At 48.7% G+C, this 23352-nt stretch overlaps 1 pseudogene across 1 annotated transcript in view; it reads left to right on the top strand.

Moving 5' to 3' along the window:
* The first annotated feature begins 1114 nt into the window (after positions 1-1114).
* The window catches only part of LOC311103186 (myosin-13-like), a 33141-nt pseudogene continuing 10903 nt past the window's right edge, over positions 1115-23352 (top strand). The window contains exons 1-25 of the transcript in view: positions 1115-1318; positions 1450-1592; positions 5618-5774; positions 5858-5885; positions 11939-12047; positions 12403-12495; positions 12602-12665; positions 12764-12862; positions 16264-16367; positions 16448-16586; positions 16779-16897; positions 16978-17120; positions 17230-17400; positions 17514-17820; positions 17956-18035; positions 18163-18250; positions 18339-18456; positions 18766-18889; positions 18979-19115; positions 19223-19478; positions 19592-19833; positions 19916-20092; positions 20190-20335; positions 20481-20571; positions 20724-20989. The product of the transcript in view is annotated as a myosin-13-like (transcript). The remainder of the gene's footprint in view (positions 1319-1449; positions 1593-5617; positions 5775-5857; positions 5886-11938; positions 12048-12402; positions 12496-12601; positions 12666-12763; positions 12863-16263; positions 16368-16447; positions 16587-16778; positions 16898-16977; positions 17121-17229; positions 17401-17513; positions 17821-17955; positions 18036-18162; positions 18251-18338; positions 18457-18765; positions 18890-18978; positions 19116-19222; positions 19479-19591; positions 19834-19915; positions 20093-20189; positions 20336-20480; positions 20572-20723; positions 20990-23352) is intronic.

Genomic DNA, 23352 nt, shown 5'->3' with positions numbered 1-23352 from the left:
TTTTATCCAAAGCGACTTACAGTCATGCGTGCATACATTTTTTGTGTATGGGTGGTCCCGGGGATCGAACCCACTACCTTAGCGTTACAAGCGCCGTGCTCTACCAGCTGAGCTACAGAGGACCACAAGTCTGATACGGAATATTTAGTAGAGTACCCCTACTTTATTTTAAATGTAGCCTAGTCTATGAAATTGGATCTTGATTAGTGCAACAACCTGGATGAATGAATAGTGAGTGTGTCCAAAGTGCCTACTAAGCACACCTCAGATTTATAGCTTTGAGGTTATTTACAAATGCTCTTCTCAACAACAGCAGATTGATGCTTTGACAGATATTACTGGTGCAAATGTTTCCCCCCCTATCTTTTGGCTTGCATTGTTACTATATCATCTTTATATGTAGGTTACAGTATTTCAGCCAGTTTTTCATCTGTGAAATATTGTGAGTATCATGTAATATCGTCATTCCTATGTAAATTGTCATTCCTATCCATGGCTCTATATCTTATTATATGTATAGAGAGAGAAATGTATGACCTGATTACTGAGCATAGAGCTAAACAGTCAAAGTTCATTGCAATCTCTTTTAGTTGTGGTTAATAATGCATTGATGGCAGGTTCTTTATTGAATGGAAATGTGACATATTATAGTGTGTGAGTGCTAGGCCTAAATATAACCATAGAGTACCTTGTGCTTAATGGAGTTATCCATGGGCAACAGGTTCATGCAGCTCAAACAATGCATGCCCATATAAAGGAAGTAGGATTCTCACCAAGGACAATGGCACAGTATAAATGGAGCTACTGCAGCAGGCTATGCTTACCTTCTCAGCATCAGCAACAAGGTAAGTCTCCCCCTGTGCTTGACAAGAATAGCTGAAATATTTGAACTTCATGTTAAAAAGCAGATTTCCATGTAATGCGGTTGCATTATCTCACACGCTTCTGAACCGTTCTAGGGCACAGGGGATTGGTGTCGGGGGATTCAGTGATTGCAGTAAGCTGCAATAAGTAGGTAAGTAGAACGACAAATGACAATTTCATCTTTGACTTTCAAGGGAGAAAAAGCCTGAGATGAAATGTGTTCTGTTATACTGCATTCTTAGAGGTCAGAATGAGCGGGGATGGAGAAATGTCCATCTTCGGGCCAGCTGCCCAGTACCTGAGGAAGTCAGAGAAGGAGAGGATCGAGGCTTAGTCTATGCCCTTTGACGCCAAAACGGCCTGTTACGTCAGTGATGACAAAGAGCTCTATGTGAAGGGGCTCGTCCAGAACAAAGACGGGGACAAAGTCACTGTCCAGACCCTGGATGACAGAGTAGGTCAACGGTGGAACCAATGTCGTAGCAATCAGTGGCAACATGGGCTCATTCCCATTCAATGTGCCAAATTGGAGGCTTGCTTTCAGTAGCTTTCATAACCCTGCTGTATTCTGTTTATATTTTCCAGACTGTAGTAGTCAAGGAGGACCAAGTGTTCCAATGAACCCTCCCAAGTTCGAGAAGATGGAGGACATGGTTATAATGACCCACCTCAATGAGCCCGCTGTGCTGTATAACCTCAAAGAGCGTTACGGAGCATGGATGATATATGATATCTTTTTTGATATGAAGTATTTTACACTGATACACAATATTTCACCCAAAAAAATGTAATTGATAATCTCATTGTTAAATGTATCTAACAAGGGCATATACACTACCGGTCAAAAGTTTTAGAACACCTACTCATTCAAGGTTTTTTCTTTATTTTTACTATTTTCTAGTGAAGACATCAAAATTACGAAATAACACATATGGAATCATGTAGTAACCAAAAAACTGTTAAACAAATCAAAATATATTTTATATTTGAGATTCTTCAAATAGCCACCCTTTGCCTTGATGACAGCTTTGCACACTCTTGGCATTCTCTCAACCAGCTTCATGAGGTAGTCACCTGGAATGCATTTCAATTAACAGGTGTGCCTTCTTAAAAGTTAATCTGTGAAATGTTTTCCCTTCTTAATGCGTTTGAGCCAATCAGTTGTGTTGTGACAAGGTAGGGGGGGTATACAGAAGATAACCCAATTGGTAAAAGACCAAGTCCATATTATGGCAAGAACAGCTCAAATAAGCAAAGACAAATGACAGTCCATCATTACTTTAAGACATGAAGGTCAGTCAATACGGAACATTTCGAGAACTTTGAAAGTTTCTTCAAGTGAAGTCACAAAAACCATCAAGCGCTATGATGAAACTGTCTCTCATGAGGACCGCCACAGGAATGGAAGACCCAGAGTTACCTCTGCTGCAGAAGATAAGTTCATTAGAGTTACCAGCCTCAGAAATTGCAGACCAAATACAGTGGGGAAAAAAAGTATTTAGTCAGCCACCAATTGTGAAGTTCTCCCACTTAAAAAGATGAGAGAGGCCTGTAATTTTAATCATAGGTACACGTCAACTATGACAGACACATTGAGAAAAAAATCCAGAAAATCACATTGTAGGATTTTTAATGAATTTATTTGCAAATTATGGTGGAAAATATGTATTTGGTCACCTACAAACAAGCAAGATTTCTGGCTCTCACAGACCTGTAACTTCTTCTTTAAGAGGCTCCTCTGTCCTCCACTCGTTACCTGTATTAATGGCACCTGTTTGAACTTGTTATCAGTATAAAAGACACCTGTCCACAACCTCAAACAGTCACACTCCAAACTCCACTATGGCCAAGACCAAAGAGCTGTCAAAGGACACCAGAAACTAAATGGTAGACCTGCACCATGCTGGGAAGACTGAATCTGCAATAGGTAAGCAGCTTGGTTTGAAGAAATCAACTGTGGGAGCAATTATTAGGAAATGGAAGACATACAAGACCACTGATAATCTCCCTCGATCTGGGGCTCCACGCAAGATCTCACCCCGTGGGGTCAAAATGATCACAAGAACGGTGAGCAAAAATCCCAGAACCACACGGGGGGACCTAATGAATGACCTGCAGAGAGCTGGGACCAAAGTAACAAAGCCTACCATCAGTAACACACTACGCCTCCAGGGACTCAAATTCTGCAGTGCCAGACGTGTCCCCCTGCTTAAGCCAGTACATGTCCAGGCCCGTCTGAAGTTTGCTAGAGTGCATTTGGATGATCCAGAAGAGGATTGGGAGAATGTCATATGGTCAGATGAAACCAAAATAGAACTTTTTGGTAAAAACTCAACTCGTCGTGTTTGGAGGACAAAGAATGCCGAGTTGCATCCAAAGAACACCATACCTACTGTGAAGCATGGGGGTGGAAACATCATGCTTTGGGGCTGTTTTTCTGCAAAGGGACCAGGACGACTGATCCGTGTAAAGGAAAGAATGAATGGGGCCATGTATCGTGACATTTTCAGTGAAAACCTCCTTCCATCAGCAAGGGCATTGAAGATGAAACATGGCTGGGTCTTTCAGCATGACAATGATCCCAAACACACCACCCGGGCAACGAAGGAGTGGCTTCGTAAGAAGCATTTCAAGGTCCTGGAGGGGCCTAGCCAGTCTCCAGATCTCAACCCCATAGAAAATCTTTGGAGGGAGTTGAAAGTCCGTGTTGCCCAGCGACAGCCCCAAAACATCACTGCTCTAGAGGAGATCTGCATGGAGGAATGGGCCAAAATACCAGCAACAGTGTGTGAAAACCTTGTGAAGACTTACAGAAAACGTTTGACCTGTGTCATTGCCAACAAAGGGTACATAACAAAGTATTGAGAAACTTTTCTTATTGACCAAATACTTATTTTCCACCATAATTTGCAAATAAATTCATTAAAAATCCTACAATGTGATTTTCTGGATTTTCTTTTCTCATTTTGTCTGTTATAGTTGACGTGTACCTATGATGAAAATTACAGGCCTCTCTCATCTTTTTAAGTGGGAGAACTTGCACAAATGGTGGCTGACTAAATACTTTTTTTCCCCACTGTAAATGCTTCACAGAGTTCAAGTAACAGACACATCTCAACATCAACTGTTCAGAGGAGACATCTCAACATCAACTGTTCAGAGGACTCCAATTTGGAGTCCAAATTGGAGATTTTTGGTTCCAACCGCCGTATCTTTGTGAGACGTGGTGTGGTTGGACGGATGATCTCCGCATGTATATTTCCCACCGTAAAGCATTGAGGAGGAGGTGTTATTGTGTGGGCGTGCTTTGCTGGTGACACTGTCTGTGATTTATTTAGAATTCAAGGCACACTTAACCAGCATGGCTACCACAGCATTCTGTAGCGATACGCCATCCCATCTGTTTTGGGCTTAGTGGGACTATCATTTGTTTTTCAACAGGACAACGACCCATCACACCTCCAGGCTGTGTAAGGGATATTTTACCAAGAAGGAGAGCGATGGAGTGCTGCATCAGATGACCTGGCCTCCACAATCCCCCAACCTCAACCAAATTGAGATGGTTTGGGATGAGTCAGATCGCGTTACCTTAGATTGGCGTTACCTTACTTGGTGTTACCTTAGATTGTAAACTATCATGGTCAAAACATATAGATTCAATGGTTGTAAAGATGGGGAGAGGTCTGTACGTAATAAAGAGATGCTCCACACTCCAAAAGGCAAGTTCTGCAGGCTCTAGTTTTGTCTAATCTTGATTATTGTCCAGTCGTGTGGTCCAGTGCTGCAAGGAAAGACCTAGTTAAGCTGCAGCTGGCCCAAAACAGAGCGGCATGTCTTGCTCTTCATTGTAATCAGAGGGCTGATATAAATACTATGCATGCCAGTCTCTCTTGGCTAAGAGTTGAGGAGAGACTGACTGCATCACTTCTTCTTTTTATAAGAAACATTAATGTGTTGAAAATCCCAAATTGTTTGCATAGTCAACTTACACACAGCTCTGACACACACAAGTACCCCACCAGACATGCCACCACGGGTCTTTTCACAGTCCCCAAATCCAGAACAAATTCAAGAAAGCGTACAGTATTATATAGAGCCATTATTGCATGGAAGTCCGTTCCATCTCATATTGCTCAAATAAACAGCAAACCTGGTTTCAAAAAACAGATAAAGCAACACCTCACGGCACAACGCCTCTCCTCTATTTGACCTAGATAGTTTGTGTGTATGTATTGATATGTAGGCTACGTGTGCCTTTAAAAAAAATGCATGTAGTTCTGTCCTTGAGCTGTTCTTGTCTATTAATGTTCTGTATTATGTCATGTTTCATGTTTTGTGTGGACCCCAGGAAGAGTAGCTGCTGCTTTTGCAACAGCTAATGGTGATCCTAATAAAATACCAAATACCAAAATACCGCAGAGTGAAGGAAAAGCAGCCAGCAAGTGCTCAGCATATGTGGGAGCTCCTTCAAGACTGTTGGAAAAGCATTCCAGGTGAAGCTGGTTGAGAGAATGCCAAGAGTGTGCAAAGCTGTCATCAAGGCAAAGGGTGGCTATTTGAAGAATCTCAAATATAAAATATTTGTTTAACACTTTTTTGGTTACTACATGATTCCATATGTGTTATTTCATAGTTTTGATGTCTTCATTATTATTCTACAATGTAGAAAATAGTACAAATAATGAAAAACGCTGGAATGAGTAGGTGTTCTAAAACTTTTGCCCGGTAGTGTATGTTTCTTCAATATTGACAGACCTACTCTGGGCTGTTCTGTGTGACTGTGAACCCATATAAGTGGCTCCCAGTCTACAACCCAGAGGTGGTGAGCGCCTACATAGGGAAGAAGAGGATGGAGGTCCCACCTCACATCTTTGCCCTCTCTGATAATGCTTATCAGCTCATGCTAACAGGTATTTCACCCACTGCTTTAAATGTCTTTTGATTACATATTGTGACTTTGAACATCCAACTTATTGTGCTTATTTTTCTTTAGATCGGGAACATCAGTCTATCCTAATCACGTAAGTATCATCTTTTTTTTCTTTTTTTTAATGCAGATATAATAGTTGCCAGTTAAATATATTCTAATGACACTGTCATGAGCCCTCTCACTCCACCGGGTTACCACCTTAATTTGTTTCCACTATCTTCCACTCTCTCTACTCAGCCTAACTAGCTCCACCTGTCCCTGCTCTGCTCTGCTCTAATTACTCTGCCAGCTGCGCTGCATTACCCACTAACCTCTCCCAGTATTTAAAGCCCTGTCTTTCAGCTCTCCTTTGTCAGATCGTCTGCAAAGCTCACACCCGGAACCTGTTTGCTCACGCTTCTGGCTCACCCTTGTTTTGTGACCCCGGACCTGCCTGATTCTTGGATACTCTTCTGCCCCAGGAAAACCAGACCTGCTTTCTGCCATAACGACTCCTGACTACTCTTCAATCCCGGTAACTCTGACCAGCCTTCTGCCTTGCTACAACGTATTTGGATTTCCCTTGAACTGTACTGCTGCCTTGTTTCATCCGCCCCGTTGTGTCTGTGTGTCCCCCCCCCCCCCAGGACTTCTGGACCACCCACCACCGGCGTCATAGGACGCATCGCTGCTACTGGGGGGGGCACAGACCCAGCACATTGGACGGGATCCCTGTTACCCCTGGAGCCTTCACTCACTCCCTACTTCCCTTCTCCCTTAAGTTTTAATAAACTTTCTGGTGTGACGCAATTGTGGTCCTCTGGTCGTCTGTCTGAACCGTGACAGTACGATCTGACCATCATGGACTCAGCGCACACTTCCCCCGACATGGAAACCGACGAACCTGAGCAACCCACTGCCATGCTACGCCTGGAACACACTGAGAGAGGGCTAGCCCGCATGAGCGGCGACATCACCTCTCTGCTTCAGGTCGGCCACCAACAGCATCAGCAGTTCCAGCAGCACCAGCAGCAGTTCCAGCAGCAGCAACAACAACTCGCCATGATCATCCAACTCCTCACCAACCTTACCCCAGCCACTCCGCCCACCGGCCCGTTTCCAGGCAGTCTGCCCACCAGCCCTGCCTCCGAGTTACCTGCCCCGGTCATTGCAGCCGCTGCTCCGGAACCCAAGATTGGAAACCCCGAGCGGTTCAACGGCGATTCTACCCAGGTCCGGCCATTCCTGACTAGCTGCCGACTTCAGTTCTCCTTGCAGCCAAGGACCTTCGCCACGGAGGGGGCTAAAGTTGGGTATGCCATCACTCACCTGACGGGCCGAGCTCGACTCTGGGGAACAGCAGAGTTCGAACGTCAAACCCCCGCATGTGCAACCTTCGACCTGTTTGCTGAGGAGATGCTGAAGGTGTTTGACCTGGATTCACCAACCGCAGAGGCGTCTCGTGAACTGTTCAGTATTCGACAAGGCAGACGTACAGTCGCAGACCATTCCATCGACTTCCGAACCCTGGCAAGACGAAGTTCTTGGAACACACCATCGTTGGTGGACGCGTTCTTCCATAGCTTGGCTGACTATATCAAGGACGAGTTGGTCTCCCATGAACTGCCTTCCACTCTTGATGAAGCCATCGCACTGACTGTCCGGATCGACAGAAGGATACAGACCCGTCGTCGTGAGAGGGGGCGCCAAGGTCCACCAACTACCGGCATTCGGAGAGATCCGACTGGGCTCCTGTCATCTACTGCCACTCACCTAAGTCAGCTTGATCAGTCTGAGCCTATGGAGATTGGGCGAGCCTCTCTCACTCCTGCAGAGCGCCAGCGCCGCTTCACCTCAAACCTCTGCCTCTATTGTGGAGGTGATGGACATCGTGTGGTAACCTGCCCTTTAAAAGCCGAAGCTCACCGGGCATAGGGGGAGTCCGGTTGAGCTCAATGACCTTCCAGTCCTCCGACCGCAAACCCCTGCTGCAAGTTCACCTCCGCCTCTCTGACTCAACTCACACCCTGGCTGCTCTGGTGGATTCTGGCGCCGAAGCCAACATAATGGACATCAAGCTGGCACGCCAACTGGGACTGGAGAACCTCCGTTTGACACCTCCTATTCCTGCCCGGGCACTGGACGGACACTTACTCGGGTCGGTCACTCATGTCACGGCCCCGGTCTCGATGGGTCTGTCCGGAAACCATCAAGAAACTATCCAGTTTCACCTGCTCCCCTCTCCAGGCCAACCCCTCATCCTGGGTTACCCATGGCTCCGCCGGCACAACCCTCAGCTCGACTGGGTGACCGGGGTGATCAGGGAGTGGGGAGAGGACTGCCACCGAACCTGCCTGCTTGCTGCCGCACTACCCCCTCGGCCAGTACCTACTAACTCCGCTCCTGACCTCTCCAATGTCCCAGAATGCTACCATGGTCTCAGAGAAGTGTTTAACAAAGCAAGAGCCACATCTCTGCCCCCTCACCGACCGTACGACTGTGCCATCGACCTCCTCCCTGGAACAGCCCCTCCAAAGGGCCGTCTTTATTCGTTGTCTGCTCCTGAAAGAAAGTCCATGGAGGACTACATCAATGACTCTCTGTCCGCAGGATTAATCCGTTCATCTTCATCTCCTGCTGGTGCTGGCTTCTTCTTTGTGGGGAAGAGGGATGGATCTCTTCGCCCCTGCATCGACTACAGGGGACTCAACGACATCACTGTGAAAAACCGTTACCCTCTGCCTCTGCTCACCTCTGCTTTTGAGTTGCTCCAGGGAGCCACTGTTTTTACCAAGTTGGATCTCAGAAACGCTTACCACCTAGTGCGGATCCGGGAGGGAGATGAATGGAAAACCGCATTCAATACACCCACAGGCCACTACGAGTATCTGGTTATGCCTTTTGGCCTCACCAATGCTCCTGCTGTGTTCCAGGCTCTAGTGAATGATGTACTGCGGGACATGTTAAACAAGTTTGTCTTCGTTTACCTGGATGACATCTTAATCTACTCCAGAAACCTGTCTGAACACACCCGCCATGTCCAGCAAGTCCTTCATCGTCTTCTGGAGAATTCCCTCTACGCCAAGGCAGAGAAATGTGAGTTTCACGTCAAGACAGTGGCCTTCCTGGGGTACATAGTGGCAGAGGGAAGTATCCAAATGGATCCTGCCAAAGTATCAGCAGTCACTTCATGGCCAGTTCCGGAGAACAGAAAGAAGCTGCAACAGTTTCTGGGGTTTGCTAACTTCTATAGAAAGTTTATCCGGAACTACAGTACCGTTGCTGCCCCTCTCACTGCTCTAACCAGCACCAAGCAACCCTTCACCTGGACCCCAGCAGCCGACAAAGCCTTCAGTACCCTCAAGGTAAGGTTCACCTCCGCTCCCATCCTCCAGATGCCTGATGTGGACCGGCAATTCATTGTGGAGGTGGACGCCTCGGATGTGGGAGTTGGTGCTGTGATTTCTCAGTGGGCTGCGGAGGATAGGAAGCTCCATCCCTGTGCCTTTTTCTCACGTCGGTTGTCCCCCTCTGAGTGCAATTACGACATAGGGAACCGAGAGCTGCTGGCTGTGAAGCTTGCCTTGGAGGAGTGGCGTCACTGGCTGGAGGGGTCCACCATTCCATTTCTCGTTTGGACCGATCATAAGAACTTGGAGTACATCCGCACGGCCAAACGGTTGAACTCCAGGCAGTCCCGCTGGGCCCTGTTCTTCACCAGGTTTAATTTCACTCTGTCATACCGGCCTGGATCACGCAACACCAAGCCAGACGCCCTCTCCCGTCAATTCCAGAAGGATGACACCCCCTCCAAGGATCCTGTGTCGATTCTGCCAAGTCCCTGCATCGTAGCAGCTCTGACCTGGGATGTTGAGGAACAGGTGCTGGAAGCTCTCCGTAACCAGCCAGGTCCCAGCACTTGCCCAGCTGACCGCCTTTTTGTCCCCGAAAACCTGAGGTCCCAGGTCGTTCAGTGGGGACATGACTCCCGCCTAGCTTGTCACCCTGGCTCCACCCGCACTTACAACCTGCTCGCCCAGAGGTTCTGGTGGCCCTCTCTGAGAAAGGATGTACGGGAATTCGTCCAAGCCTGCCCCATCTGCAACCAACACAAGTCGTCCTGCCAGCCCCCAGCCGGATTGCTGCAGCCCCTGCCTGTGCCCAGACGTCCCTGGTCTCACATCGCCCTTGACTTTGTCACGGGGCTGCCCCCTTCAAGTGGCATGACCGTCATTCTCACCATTGTTGACCGATTCAGCAAGATGGCACACTTCATTCCCCTCCCCAAGCTCCCAACCGCCAAGGAGACCGCCCAGGTGGTCCTGGAACACGTCTTCCGGATCCACGGACTGCCAAAGGATGTAGTTTCTGACCGTGGTCCACAATTCTCCTCCGCTTTTTGGAAGGAGTTCTGTCACCTGCTGGGAGCCACAGTCAGTCTGACTTCCGGATTCCATCCCCAATCCAATGGGCAGTCAGAGCGGGCAAATCAGGAGCTCGAGAAGGCACTGCGATGCATGACTTCACGCAACCCCCACTCCTGGTCGCAGCAATTGACATGGGTGGAGTACGCACACAATTCTCTGACCTGCTCTGCCATCGGTATGTCCCCTTTCCAATGTGTTTATGGATACCAGCCTCCTCTATTTGCCAGCCAGGAAGGGGAGGTTACTTGCCCATCTGCACTTGCTTTTGCCCGTCGATGTCGCCGCACCTGGTCACAAGCCCGAGCCACACTCCTCAGATCCGTTGCCAGCTACACTACCGGGGCCAACCGTCGGAGAATTCCTGCTCCCACCTACCATGTTGGTCAAAGGGTGTGGTTGTCATCGAAGAACCTGCCACTCAGGGTGGAGTCGCAAAAGCTGGCACCTCGGTTCATTGGCCCATTCCCTATTATAAGAGTGATTAGCCCAACTGCTGTCCGGCTCCAACTGCCTAATTCCATGAGGGTGCACCCCACTTTCCATGTGTCTAAGATTAAGCCCATTCATGAGAGTCCGCTGGTCCCTGCTGCGCCTTGTCCTCCTCCTCCACGGCTCGTCGATGGTGGTCTGGTTTACACTGTCCGCCGCCTGCTTCGGTCCAGACGGAGGGGTAGGGGTCTCCAGTACCTCATTGACTGGGAGGGTTATGGACCTGAGGAAAGGACCTGGGTGCCAGCTAGTCGGATTGTGGATAGGACTCTCATCACCGCCTTCCACCAACGGCATCCTGATCAACCTGCAATCCGTAGGGGCCGCCCCAGAGGGGTCCCTAACCGTCCTGCCCGCTCGGCTTCCTGTCCTGTGCCTGATCCTGTCTCGGGACCTGTCCCATCTCCCGACCACGGCCCTCCGGCTTCCTCCGAGGATGAGGACGTTCACTCGGACCGTTCGGAGGAGTTCTAGCCCTCCTCCGGCTCCCCTCCTCCCGCCCGGCGTGGTGTTGCTCTTGGGACTTCTGGGGCCGTCCCTTGGGGGGGGGGTTCTGTCATGAGCCCTCTCACTCCACCGGGTTACCACCTTAATTTGTTTCCACTATCTTCCACTCTCTCTACTCAGCCTAACTAGCTCCACCTGTCCCTGCTCTGCTCTGCTCTAATTACTCTGCCAGCTGCGCTGCATTACCCACTAACCTCTCCCAGTATTTAAAGCCCTGTCTTTCAGCTCTCCTTTGTCAGATCGTCTGCAAAGCTCACACCCGGAACCTGTTTGCTCACGCTTCTGGCTCACCCTTGTTTTGTGACCCCGGACCTGCCTGATTCTTGGATACTCTTCTGCCCCAGGAAAACCAGACCTGCTTTCTGCCATAACGACTCCTGACTACTCTTCAATCCCGGTAACTCTGACCAGCCTTCTGCCTTGCTACAACGTATTTGGATTTCCCTTGAACTGTACTGCTGCCTTGTTTCATCCGCCCCGTTGTGTCTGTGTGTCCCCCCCCCCCCCCCCCAGGACTTCTGGACCACCCACCACCGGCGTCATAGGACGCATCGCTGCCACTGGGGGGGGCACAGACCCAGCACATTGGACGGGATCCCTGTTACCCCTGGAGCCTTCACTCACTCCCTACTTCCCTTCTCCCTTAAGTTTTAATAAACTTTCTGGTGTGACGCAATTGTGGTCCTCTGGTCGTCTGTCTGAACCGTGACAGACACAATAATCTGATATTTTTCTTCAACAGTGGAGAATCCGGTGCAGGCAAGACTGTAAACACCAAACATGTCATCCAGTACTTTGCGACAATCGCAGTGTCTGCAGACAAGAAAAAAGAACCAGCCAGCAAGATAAAGGTAAGCTTATGCCTTTTGTAGTGCAGTGGCTTTGACTGGTGCTGTACAGGAATGGACTTTGACTGGTGCTGTACAGGAATGGGCTTTTACCGGAGCTGCACAGGAATGGGCTTTGACTGGTGCTGTACAGGAATGGGCTTTGACTGGTGCTGTACAGGAATGGGCTTTGACTGGTGCTGTACAGGAATGGGCTTTTACCGGAGCTGCACAGGAATGGGCTTTGACCGGTGCTGCACAGGAATGGGCTTTGACCGGTGCTGCACAGGAATGGGCTTTGACCGGTGCTGCACAGGAATGGGCTTTGACTGGTGCTGTACAGGAATGGATGTCAGATACATTTCCTTTCTTGTGGCAGGGAACCCTGGAGGATCAAATCATCCAGGCCAACCCTCTGCTGGAGGCTTTTGGGAATGCCAAGACTGTGAGGAACGACAACTCCTCTCGCTTTGTGAGTGAAACCAGAATCCAACAGAATTGTTTTTTACACAGAAGTGTAGCAATAAGAGCTGAACAATGTTAAACTTACAGTAAGACATTTTTATTTTCTCAAAAAGGGCAAATTCATTAGAATACACTTTGGCACAACGGGTAAACTGGCCTCAGCAGATATTGAAGTGTGTAAGTACAACATTTGCTTTGTTGCTAAAATGCATTTCCTAAATTGATCCATATACTGTATGAGTCATGTTGAATTTATTCTGCTTTGTTACTGAAAGATCTGCTGGAAAAATCTCGAGTGACATTTCAATTGGGTGCTGAGAGGAGCTACCATATATTCTACCAGCTTACTTGCAATAAGAAGCCAGAGCTTATTGGTATGTAAAATCTTGACATACTACATTATCTCTCTTACTGAGTCTCACACACACACACACACACACACACACACACACACACACACACACACACACACACACACACACACACACACACACACACACATGAGCAAATAATACGGAAATCCGATCATACTTGACCACCTTCATACGGGACCCCCCATCATATGGGACCCCCATCGTTAGCAAAAAAAAGGTTTTCATATGTCTTGTCATCAGGTGAATCATAACTCCAAATACATTTTTGCTAAGAGCAGCTGGTTAGCTGGTTAAAGGCCCAGTGCAGTCAAAACATGATTTTCCAGTTTTATATATATGTATTTCCACACTATGAGGTTGAAATAATACTGTGAAATTGTGAAACTTATGATAATATCCTTTTAGTTTAAGAGCTGTTTGAAAAGACCACCTGAAATTTCAGCCTGTTTTGGTGGGATGGAGTTTTAGCCTTCCATGGTGACATAATTTATTAATTAATAGACCAATAGGAAAGAGAGTTCCAAACCTCTCTGCCAATAACAGCGAATTTTCCTCACTCAGACCATATTCTTTTTGACCATTTGAAATTAAAACAAATAACAGTAAGGTACTTAATTGTTACCCAGAAATGATTTGATATTGAGATAAAAATGCACTGGTAGCCTGTTTACGGGTGCTTTTTCAAAGCCTACGTATGTCAGATGAGTGTAATTGGCTCCAATGAGTGTAATTTGCTCAATATTAGGAGTAGAGAAATAAAGTAGACATCATTAGAACTGTCACGTTCGTTTACAGACGGGTCAGACCAAGGCGCAGCGTGATATGCATACATGTTTATTTGGAACGAATAAACAAGCGACAAAACAACAAACTAAACGAAACGTGAAGTCCACGGTACACAAACAACATACCTCACACGGAACAAGATCCCACAACACACTAGTGCCAATAGGCTGCCTAAGTATGGTCCCCAATCAGAGACAACGAGCTACAGCTGCCTCTGATTGGGAACCACACCGGCCAACATAGAAATACACAACATAGAAAATCACACCCTGACTCAACAAATAAGAGTCCCCAGAGTCAGGGCGTGACAGTACCCCCCCCAAGGTGCGGACTCCGACCGCACAACCTTTACTTAACAGGGTAGGGGCCGGGTGGGCATTCCGCCTCGGAGGCGGATCCGGCTCCGGGCATGACAACCACCTATTCTCCGCCTCCCTGTTGCGCCCCCGGTCTGGTCTGGACCTCGGCGCGCTGCTTCCCCTCTCCTTCCTCCCACTATACTCCAAGCCCTGTCTGGACCCCGGTGTGGGAGACCCCGAACCTGGAGAGGGGCTGACGTCTGGGTCTGGACTGGAGCCGCTGACCGGAGCTGGACCGGGCACCGGTGGAGCGGACTGCTCAGGTTCCGGACTGGAGCCATTGACCGGAGCTGGACTAGGCACCGGTGCAGCGGACTGCTCTGGCTCCGGAGTGGAGCTGCTGACCGGATCTGGACTGGACCCCGGTGGAGCGGACTGCTCTGGCTACGGAGTGGAGCCGCTGACCGGAGCTGGATCAGGCACCGGTGGAGCGGACTGCTCTGGCTCCGGAGTGGAGCCGCTGACCGGAGCTGGACTAGACCCCGGTGGAGTGGATTGCTCTGGCTACGGAGTGGAGCAGCTGACCGGAGCTGGATCAGGCACCGGTGGAGTGGACTACTCTGGCTCCGGAGTGGAGCAGCTGACCGGAGCTGGATCAGGCACTGGTGGAGTGAACTGCTCTGGCTCCGGACTGGAGCAGCTGACCGGAGCTGGATCAGGCACCGGTGGAGCGGACTACTCTGGCTCCGGACTGGAGCAGCTGACCGGAGCTGGATCAGGCACGGGCCGGACCGGACTAGGAACACGCACCACTGGCTTGATGCGAGGAGCAGGAACGGGCCGGGCCGGGCTGGCGACGCGCACCACTGGCTTGGTGCAAGGAGCAGGAACAGGCCGGGCCGGACTGGCGACGCGCACCACTGGCTTGGTGCGAGGGGCAGGAACGGGCCGGGCCGGACTGGCGACGCGCACCACTGGCTTGGTGCGAGGGGCAGGAACGGGCCGGGCCGGGCTGGCGACGCGCACTACTGGCTTGGTGCGAGGGGCAGGAACAGGCCGGGCCGGACTGGCGACGCGCACCACTGGCTTGGTGCGAGGGGCAGGAACGGGCCGGGCCGGGCTGGCAACGCGCACCACTGGCTTGATGCGAGGAGCAGGAACGGTGCGGGCCGGGCTGGCGACGCGCACCACTGGCTTGGTGCGAGGAGCAGGAACGGGCCGGACCGGACTGCGAAGGCGAACTGAAGGTCTGGAGCGGAGAGCTGGCACAACCCGTCCTGGCTGGCTGCCCACTTTCGCACTACACGTGCGGGGCGCTGGCACAGGACGCACTGGGCTGTGCACGCGCACTGGCGATACAGCTCGTAGAACTGCCGCAGGATATGCGTGACCGAGGAGGCGTACTGGAGACCAGGAGTGTTGAGCCGGCACACCCCGTCCTGGCTGGATGCCCATCTTCGCACGGCACGTGCGTGGTGCAAGCACAGGACGTACAGGACTGTGCCGGCGCACTGGCGACACAGTACGTAGCTCCGCATAACACGGAGCTTGCCCAGTCATACGCCTTCTCGCGTGAGTACGGGGAGTTGGCTCTGCTCTAACACTAGGCTCCGCCAACCACCCTTTTAGCCCCCCCCAAAAAATGTTCTTGGGGCTGTCTCTCGGGCTTCTTCCTCGACCGGCTTCCTCTGTGTTGCCGTTGCTCCTCTCCTGCCTGGGCATCTACCTTCGCCAATGGTCCTTTCCCCGCGAATATCTCCTCCCATGACCACAAGTTGGCCACCTGTGACATGGCCATCCGCTCTGCCTGGACTCGCTGCTTGGTCCTCGTTTGGTGGGATCTTCTGTCACGTTCGTTTACAGATGGGTCAGACCAAGGCGCAGCGTGATATGCATACATGTTTATTTGGAACGAATAAACAAGCGACAAAACAACAAACTAAACGAAACGTGAAGTCCACGGTACACAAACAACATACCTCACACGGAACAAGATCCCACAAACCACTAGTGCCAATAGGCTGCCTAAATATGGTCCTCAATCAGAGACAACGAGCTACAGCTGCCTCTGATTGGGAACCACACCGGCCAACATAGAAATACACAACATAGAAAATCACACCCTGACTCAACAAATAAGAGTCCCCAGAGTCAGGGCGTGACAAGAACGAAGATATTGTCCTCTTTTCTAAATTTGTCTATTCTGTTGTTGCTAGCGATATTCATAAAAACATTGGGGAAAACATTTCTTTAAAAAAATAATCTTTGCAGACCCCAGTTGAATACCCCTGCTCTAATTTAATTTCCCCCTTTCAGATATACTTCTCATCACCACCAACCCCTATGACTTTGCCTTTATAAGTCAAGGAGAAATCACTGTGAAGAGCATAGACGTTGCAGAGGAGTTGATAGCTACTGATGTGAGTTGAGTTAAGGGAATCAAATATGCATGGTTTCTTTTCAGATAGCTTTGATTTGATGTCCCTCTTTTATGTCACAGGAAGCCATTGATATCCTGGGTTTTACTGCTGATGAAAAAGTGAGCATCTACAAGCTGACTGGTGCCATAATGCATTATGGGAACATGAACTTCAAGCAGAAGCAGCGTGAGGAACAGGCAGAACCTGATGGCACCGAGGGTGAGGGGGACATCACTCTAGAAAATGTTCATCACATGATCGTGTATATCATAACTGAATCAAATACAATTAATCAGGTAGTGATCAATCTTTGTCATACAGAACAGGTATTAACAAAAGAAAAGTTGTAATGTAATGAATTGATGGTTGTCTCCTCTGTTTGTAAAGCATTGTTATGTGTTCGCCATACAGAAGCTGATAAAGCAGCATACCTGATGGGCTTCAACTCTGCTGACCTGCTCAAAAATCTCTGCTATCCCAGAGTAAAGGTTGGGAATGAGTACGTCACCAAAGGATAAAGCGTTCAGCAAGTAAGGCAACAAGACATGGACAATACGTGTCTTTAGACTAAGCAATGGTTAACTAAGAGGATATTTTCTATACATTATAGGTGTATAACTCCATTGGAGCCCTTGCCAAATCAGTCTATGAGAAGATTGGATGGTCTTAAGGATCAACCAACAACTGGATACAAAGCAGTCCAGACAACATTTCATTGGTGTTCTGGATATTGATGGATTTGAGATCTTTGAAGTATGGTTCCAACATATTGATACCTTTCATTACTAATGTTTTGTGAAATGATACAAGCATACATTGATCCTCAGGCATTTATTTTCATGCTACTTTCATATTCCCTCAGTACAACACATTGGAACAGCTCTGCATCAACTTCACTAATGAGAAACTGCAACAGTTTTTCAATCACCACATGTTTGTGTTGGAACAAGAGGAATACAAGAAGGAAGGGATAGAGTGGGAGTTCATTGACTTTGGAATGGACTTGGCTGCCTGCATTGAGCTTATTGACAAGGTACTGTCAAAAACCATATACATTGATTGAATAATGTTGAATGCCCTGCATTTGACCAGTTCTTCTGCATATGACCAGTTCTTCTCAGTAATTAATCATCTCTTGTCGACCAGCCAATGGGCATCTTCTCCATCCTTGAAGAGGAATGTATGTTCCCTAAGTCAACAGACACTTCTTTCAAGAACAAACTCTACGACCAGCATCTTGGAAAGAACCAAGCTTTCCAAAAGCCAAAGATTGTCAAAGGCAAACCTGAGGCCCACTTCTCCCTGGTGCACTATGCTGGTAATGTGGACTACAGTCTCACTGGCTGGCTAGAGAAGAACAAGGACCCATTGAACGAGTGTGTTCTGCAGCTGTACCAGAAGTCATCTGTCAAAATACCGTGTATGCTTTATGCGACCTTCTCTCCAACAGATGGTAACCATGCATTTAAAGTTTATATTACCTGATCAAATTAGATCAACTGACCATGAAGGTCATCTTTATTAATCTCCCATAGCTAAAATAACATGCCATGCATTATTTATCATTATTTCAACATCGTTTCTTCAGAGCCTGCGGCAGGTGGTGCGGCCAAGAAAATTGCTAAGAAGAAGGGAGCATCGTTCCAAACAGTTTCCGCTCTGTTCAGGGTAAAGTGTTGATCTATGTGCGGTGCTGCATAGACAAAAGAAGACACACTTCTCTCCCCACATGAGCTATTGTATATAGCCTATATACCTATACTTCCTGATACATTTTTGTGTCACATATTTTCAGGAGAACCTTGGCAAGCTCATGACAAACTTGAGAACAACCCATCCTCACTTTCTGCGGTGTTTGATTCCAAATGAGACCAAAACACCAGGTACTCAGGATAATCTGCTTGATTTCAACCGCAGAAAATTTTACTGCCTTGAGATACTGCTAAATGTCATTTTATGCTTTCATCATAGGTGCCATGGCAAACCAATTGGTTATCCACCAGCTACGCTGGAACAGTGTGTTGGAGGGTATCAGAATCTGCAGGAAGGGATTCCCAAGCAGAATCCTTTATGGGGACTTCAAGCAGAGGTAAATTGAGAGGCACATGTTAGAGTAATTGAGTTAAAAATGTGCCTTAAGCTCACTCCACAGCTAGCTTGAAATGTTGCCGATGGAGCTATCCAATTGGTACCTTTTGTATAGCTCAAACGGTTGGTAAGTTGTCAAGGAGGGCAGCTGTATGTGAGAAGAGGATCACTGGTTCGAGCTCGGTATGGGGATAGCGACAGTGGAGGAAGCTAAACTGTTAGCAGCACACTGACATCGGTTTCGTTAGGGACTACTTAGTATACTGTATCTAGTGTATTCAGTACTAATGCTTGGTCCCATGTGTTTCAGGTACAGGATCCTGAATGCCAGTGCTATCCCAGAGGGACAGTTCATGGACAACAAGAAGGCTGTGGAGAAACTGCTAGGCTCCATTGATGTGGATCATACTCAGTACAAGTTTGGCCACACCAAGGTGCACTTTTCACACTGTATACAAAATCCACACTGTAATAGTAATGCACAAACACTATATTGATAGTAAACCAAACTCCTCTTTTTCAGGTGTTTTTTAAAGCTGGTCTCCTGGGTGCTCTGGAGGAGATGAGAGATGAGCGCCTAGCCCATGTTGTGAGATCCACTCAGGCACTGTGTCGTGGATACGTTGTCAGACTGGAGTACCAGAAGAGGATTGCCAGAAACTAAGGCAACACGGGTCTATTGCAATCTCACAGCCTAAACTCTGGGATATCATATAAGTCCATTTTGAATGAAAACTAACAGAATAATCTTGATTTTACTTTGATAGGGAGTCCATTTACACCATACAATATAACTTCCGTTCATTCATGAACGTGAAACACTGGCCATGGATGAAGCTATATTTCAAACTCAAGCCTCTTCTGAAGAGTGCAGAATCTGAAAAAGAGACGGCCCAAATGAAGGTCGACTTCACTAAGTGCAAGGAGGATCTGGCCAAATCAGAAAGCAGGAGAAAGGAGCTTGAGGAGAAGATGGTCTCCATTGTCCAAGAGAAGAATGACCTTCTCCTTCAAGTTCAGGGTGTAAGTATTCCCAAATTAGGTTAATAAATAGTGAAATACATCTGCAACTAACATTATAACACTTTAGTAGTTGTTATTATATAAACAAAATTTTATTATTTCTGACTAATTAGGAATCAGATAATCTGCTGGATGCTGAAGAGAGATGTGAGGGCCTAATCAAAAGCAAGATCCAGATGGAACAAAAACTTAGGAGGTAACAGAAAGACTGGAGGATGAGGAGGAAGTGAATGCTGAGCTGACTGCAAAGAAGAGGAAGCAGGAGGATGAGTGCTCTGAGCTCAAGAAAGACATGGATGACTTAGAGCTCACCTTAGCCAAAGTGGAGAAGGAGAAACATGCCATAGAGAACAAGGTAGTCCACCTACTTCCATTAGGCTTTCTCAGGGTTCAAACCATTTAAACAGTTTCACAACAACACTTCATAATGATTTCAGGTGAAAAATCTTACGGAAGAGATCATGTCCCAAGATGAGAATGTTGCTAAACTGACCAAAGAGAAGAAAGCCCTCTAAGAGACCCACCAACAAACACTGGATGACCTGCAATCAGAGGAGGACAAAGTCAACACTCTGAACAAAGCCAAATCCAAGCTGGAACAGCAAGTTGATGATGTGAGTTAGTTTATTAAATGAACACAGGCGTGATGATGTGTGAAATGTAAAATAAGGTACATGTACAGTATTCAGTATTTTATTTGTATGTATGTAGCTTGAAGGTTCCCTGGAACAAGAGAAGAAGGTTCGTATGGACCTCGAGAGAGCCAAGAGAAAGCTGGAGGGTGACCTGAAGCTGTCTCAGGAGACCTTAATGGACCTGGAGAATGAGAAGCAGCAGCTGGATGAGAAGCTCAAGAAGTATGACAACTTTTTCCCTCAAACACATGCACAAAACAGGATTAAACCTTAAACATAACACACAAAATCCCCCTATAACTAAAACTACACCAATATTGTATGAACCTCACAGTACTTTGACATTGTCTAATGTTGCATTGAATAGGAAAGACTTTGAGGGGTCACAGCTGCTGGGTAAGGTTGAGGAGGAACAGTCTCTTTCTGCACAACTTCAGAAGAAAATCAAAGAGCTTCAGGTGAAGAAAATCTTACTGTATTTGTCTAATGGCTTAATTAACTTATGGATAAATGCACCATGGGTGTGCTAGGATATATATACATTATACACAGAGGAAGTGTTACCAACATTTATTTTACTGTAAACTGAACATAGTTTGTCAACCTGTAGGCTCGTATCGAGGAACTTGAGGAGGAAACTGAGGCTGATCGTGCTGTTCTGGCCAAGGTAGAGAAGCAGAGGGCTGACCTCTCCACGGAAATTGAGGAGATCAGTGAGAGACTTGAGGAGGCTGGTGGAGCCACTGCTACTCAGGTTGACATGAACAAGAGGCGTGAGGCTGAGTTTCAGAAGCTGCGTCGAGACCTGGAGGAGTCTTCGCTACAGCATGATGCTACCTCTGCTACTCTGCAGATTGACAACCTCCAAAGAGTTAAGCAGAAACTCGAAAATGTCACGGTTTCGGCCGAGGCTGCTCCTCCTCCTTGTTCGGGCAGGTTTCGGCGGTCGTCGTCCCCGGAGTACTAGCTGCCACCGATCTATGTTTCATGTTCGTTTGGTTTTGTCTTGATGTTGTACACCTGTGTCTAGTTAGTCCTCATTAGTGTCCTATTTAGTTCTCGTTGTGTGTGTATGGTGTTGTGTGTGATTGCTCTTCTGTTTGGTGTTCTGAGCTACGTACTTCCCTCCGTTGTTTGGAGAGGTTTTCGCACATGTTAGTGCACCTTTTGTTTGACGCCTGTGTGCACCTTTATTCCACCTCCGGGCTTATTGTGCTCGTGTACTACGTGAATAATTCACTAAAGTCTTTTGGACTTAGCTTCTGCGTCCTGCGCTTGATTCCTGCACCACACCCACCTTCAGCACCCCTGACAGAATCACACACCTATATGAATGGAATCAGCAGGAGCAACAGTCACGCCTGAGTCGCTGGAGGAGCATGTCCGCGGCCAGGATGACCAGATCAGACAACTGGGGACCGCTCTACAGGACGTCATCAACACCCTGCAACGATGGGAGTCCAGAGGGGTACCTACACCTCCACCTACCCTGCCACCCCCATCGGCCGGTCCACCAGTCCCAGGTCCGGAACCCAGTGGGATTCGGCTCTCGCTCCCGAGGGCGTATGACGGAACAGCTGCCGGGTGTCAGGGGTTCCTCCTGCAGGTGGAGCTCTACCTGGCCACTGTACACCCGGTGCCCTCGGGACACGAGAGCGTTTCCGCCCTCATCTCCTGTCTCACGGGCAAGGCGTTGGAATGGGCCAACGCCGAGTGGAGGAGGATGGACGCCACCACCATCTCCTACGCCAAGTTCTCCCGTCGCTTCAAGGCCGTGTTCGACCATCCACCTGAGGGCAAAGCGGCGGGGGAGCGTCTATTCCACCTGAGACAGGGGAGGAGGAGCGCACAGGCGTTTGCGCTGGAGTTCCGGACTCTAGCGGCAGACGCAGGGTGGAATGAAGGGGCCCTCATCGACCATTTTCGATGTAGCCTACGGGAGGACGTTCAACGTGAGTTGGCCTGCAGGGACACCAATTTCACCTTCAACCAGTTGGTCGATATGTCCATCCGTCTGGACACCCTGCTGGCCACCCGTGGACGTCCCGAGTGGGGTCCGTCCATTCCACCCTCCGGCACCTCCGAGCCGAGCCCTATGGAGCTCGGGGGTGCTGGCGCTAGAGAAAGGAGGAGGAGGAGCCAGAGGGGGCCTGTCCCCTGCACCAAGTGCGGTCGTGGAGGGCACACTGCGGCCAGGTGCTGGGGAGGGTTCCCCGAGGGAGGAGACAACAGGCCACGCACTGGGGAGCCTTCCCAGGTGAGTAGACACCCCACTTACCCAGAGCTCTCTGTTGCGCACTTTTGTATACCTGTTTGTTTTCCACAGGTTGCACCTCATTCCCAGCATAAGGCGGTAGTAGATTCAGGCGCAGCTGGGAATTTTGTTGATCGGAAGTTTTGTTTAGATTTAGGGATCCCTCTCCTGCCTGTTGACAAACCTTTTCCCGTTCATGCTTTAGATAGCCGCCCGTTGGGGTCGGGGTTGATTAGGGAAGTCACAGCGCCACTTAGGATGTGTGCGCAGGGGGGTCATGAGGAGACTATACAGTTGTATCTGATCGACTCTCCTGCGTACCCGGTGGTGCTGGGAATTCCCTGGTTAAGCACCCATAACCCTGCTATTTCGTGGCAACAGAGGGCTCTCAATGGGTGGTCTGCTCAGTGTGAGGGGCGATGTCTGGGTGTTTCCGTAGGGGCGACTTCGGTGGAAAGTCCAAACCAAGTGCCCGCACTGCACATTCCGCCTGAATATGGGGATTTAGCTCTCGTGTTTAGTAAAGCTAGGGCGACGCAGTTGCCTCCTCATAGACAGGGGGATTGTGCGATTGATCTCCAGGCAGGAGCAGCGCTCCCACGGAGCCACGTGTATCCTTTGTCTCAAGAGGAGAGAAAAGCTATGGAAACTTACATAGCCGAATCTTTGAGACAGGGATACATACGGCCCTCCACTTCTCCCGCCTCCTCGAGCTTCATTTTTGTGAAGAAAAAAGATGGAGGGTTGCGCCCATGCATCGATTACCGTGGTCTCAATCAGATTACTGTGAAATACAGTTATCCACTCCCTCTGATTGCGACCATGACGGAGTCATTGCATGGAGCGAGGTTTTTCAAAAAACTGGATCTCAGGAGCGCGTATAACTTGGTGCGCATTAGGGAGGGCGACGAATGGAAAACAGCGTTTAGTACCACGTCAGGTCATTTCGAGTATCTCGTCATGCCATATGGGTTGATGAATGCTC

The sequence above is a fragment of the Coregonus lavaretus genome, assembly GCF_964263955.1.
Source record: "Coregonus lavaretus genome assembly, chromosome: 28".
In the NCBI taxonomy this organism is placed as follows: Eukaryota; Metazoa; Chordata; class Actinopteri; order Salmoniformes; family Salmonidae; genus Coregonus; species Coregonus lavaretus.
This window is presented reverse-complemented; position numbering and strand designations above follow the sequence as displayed.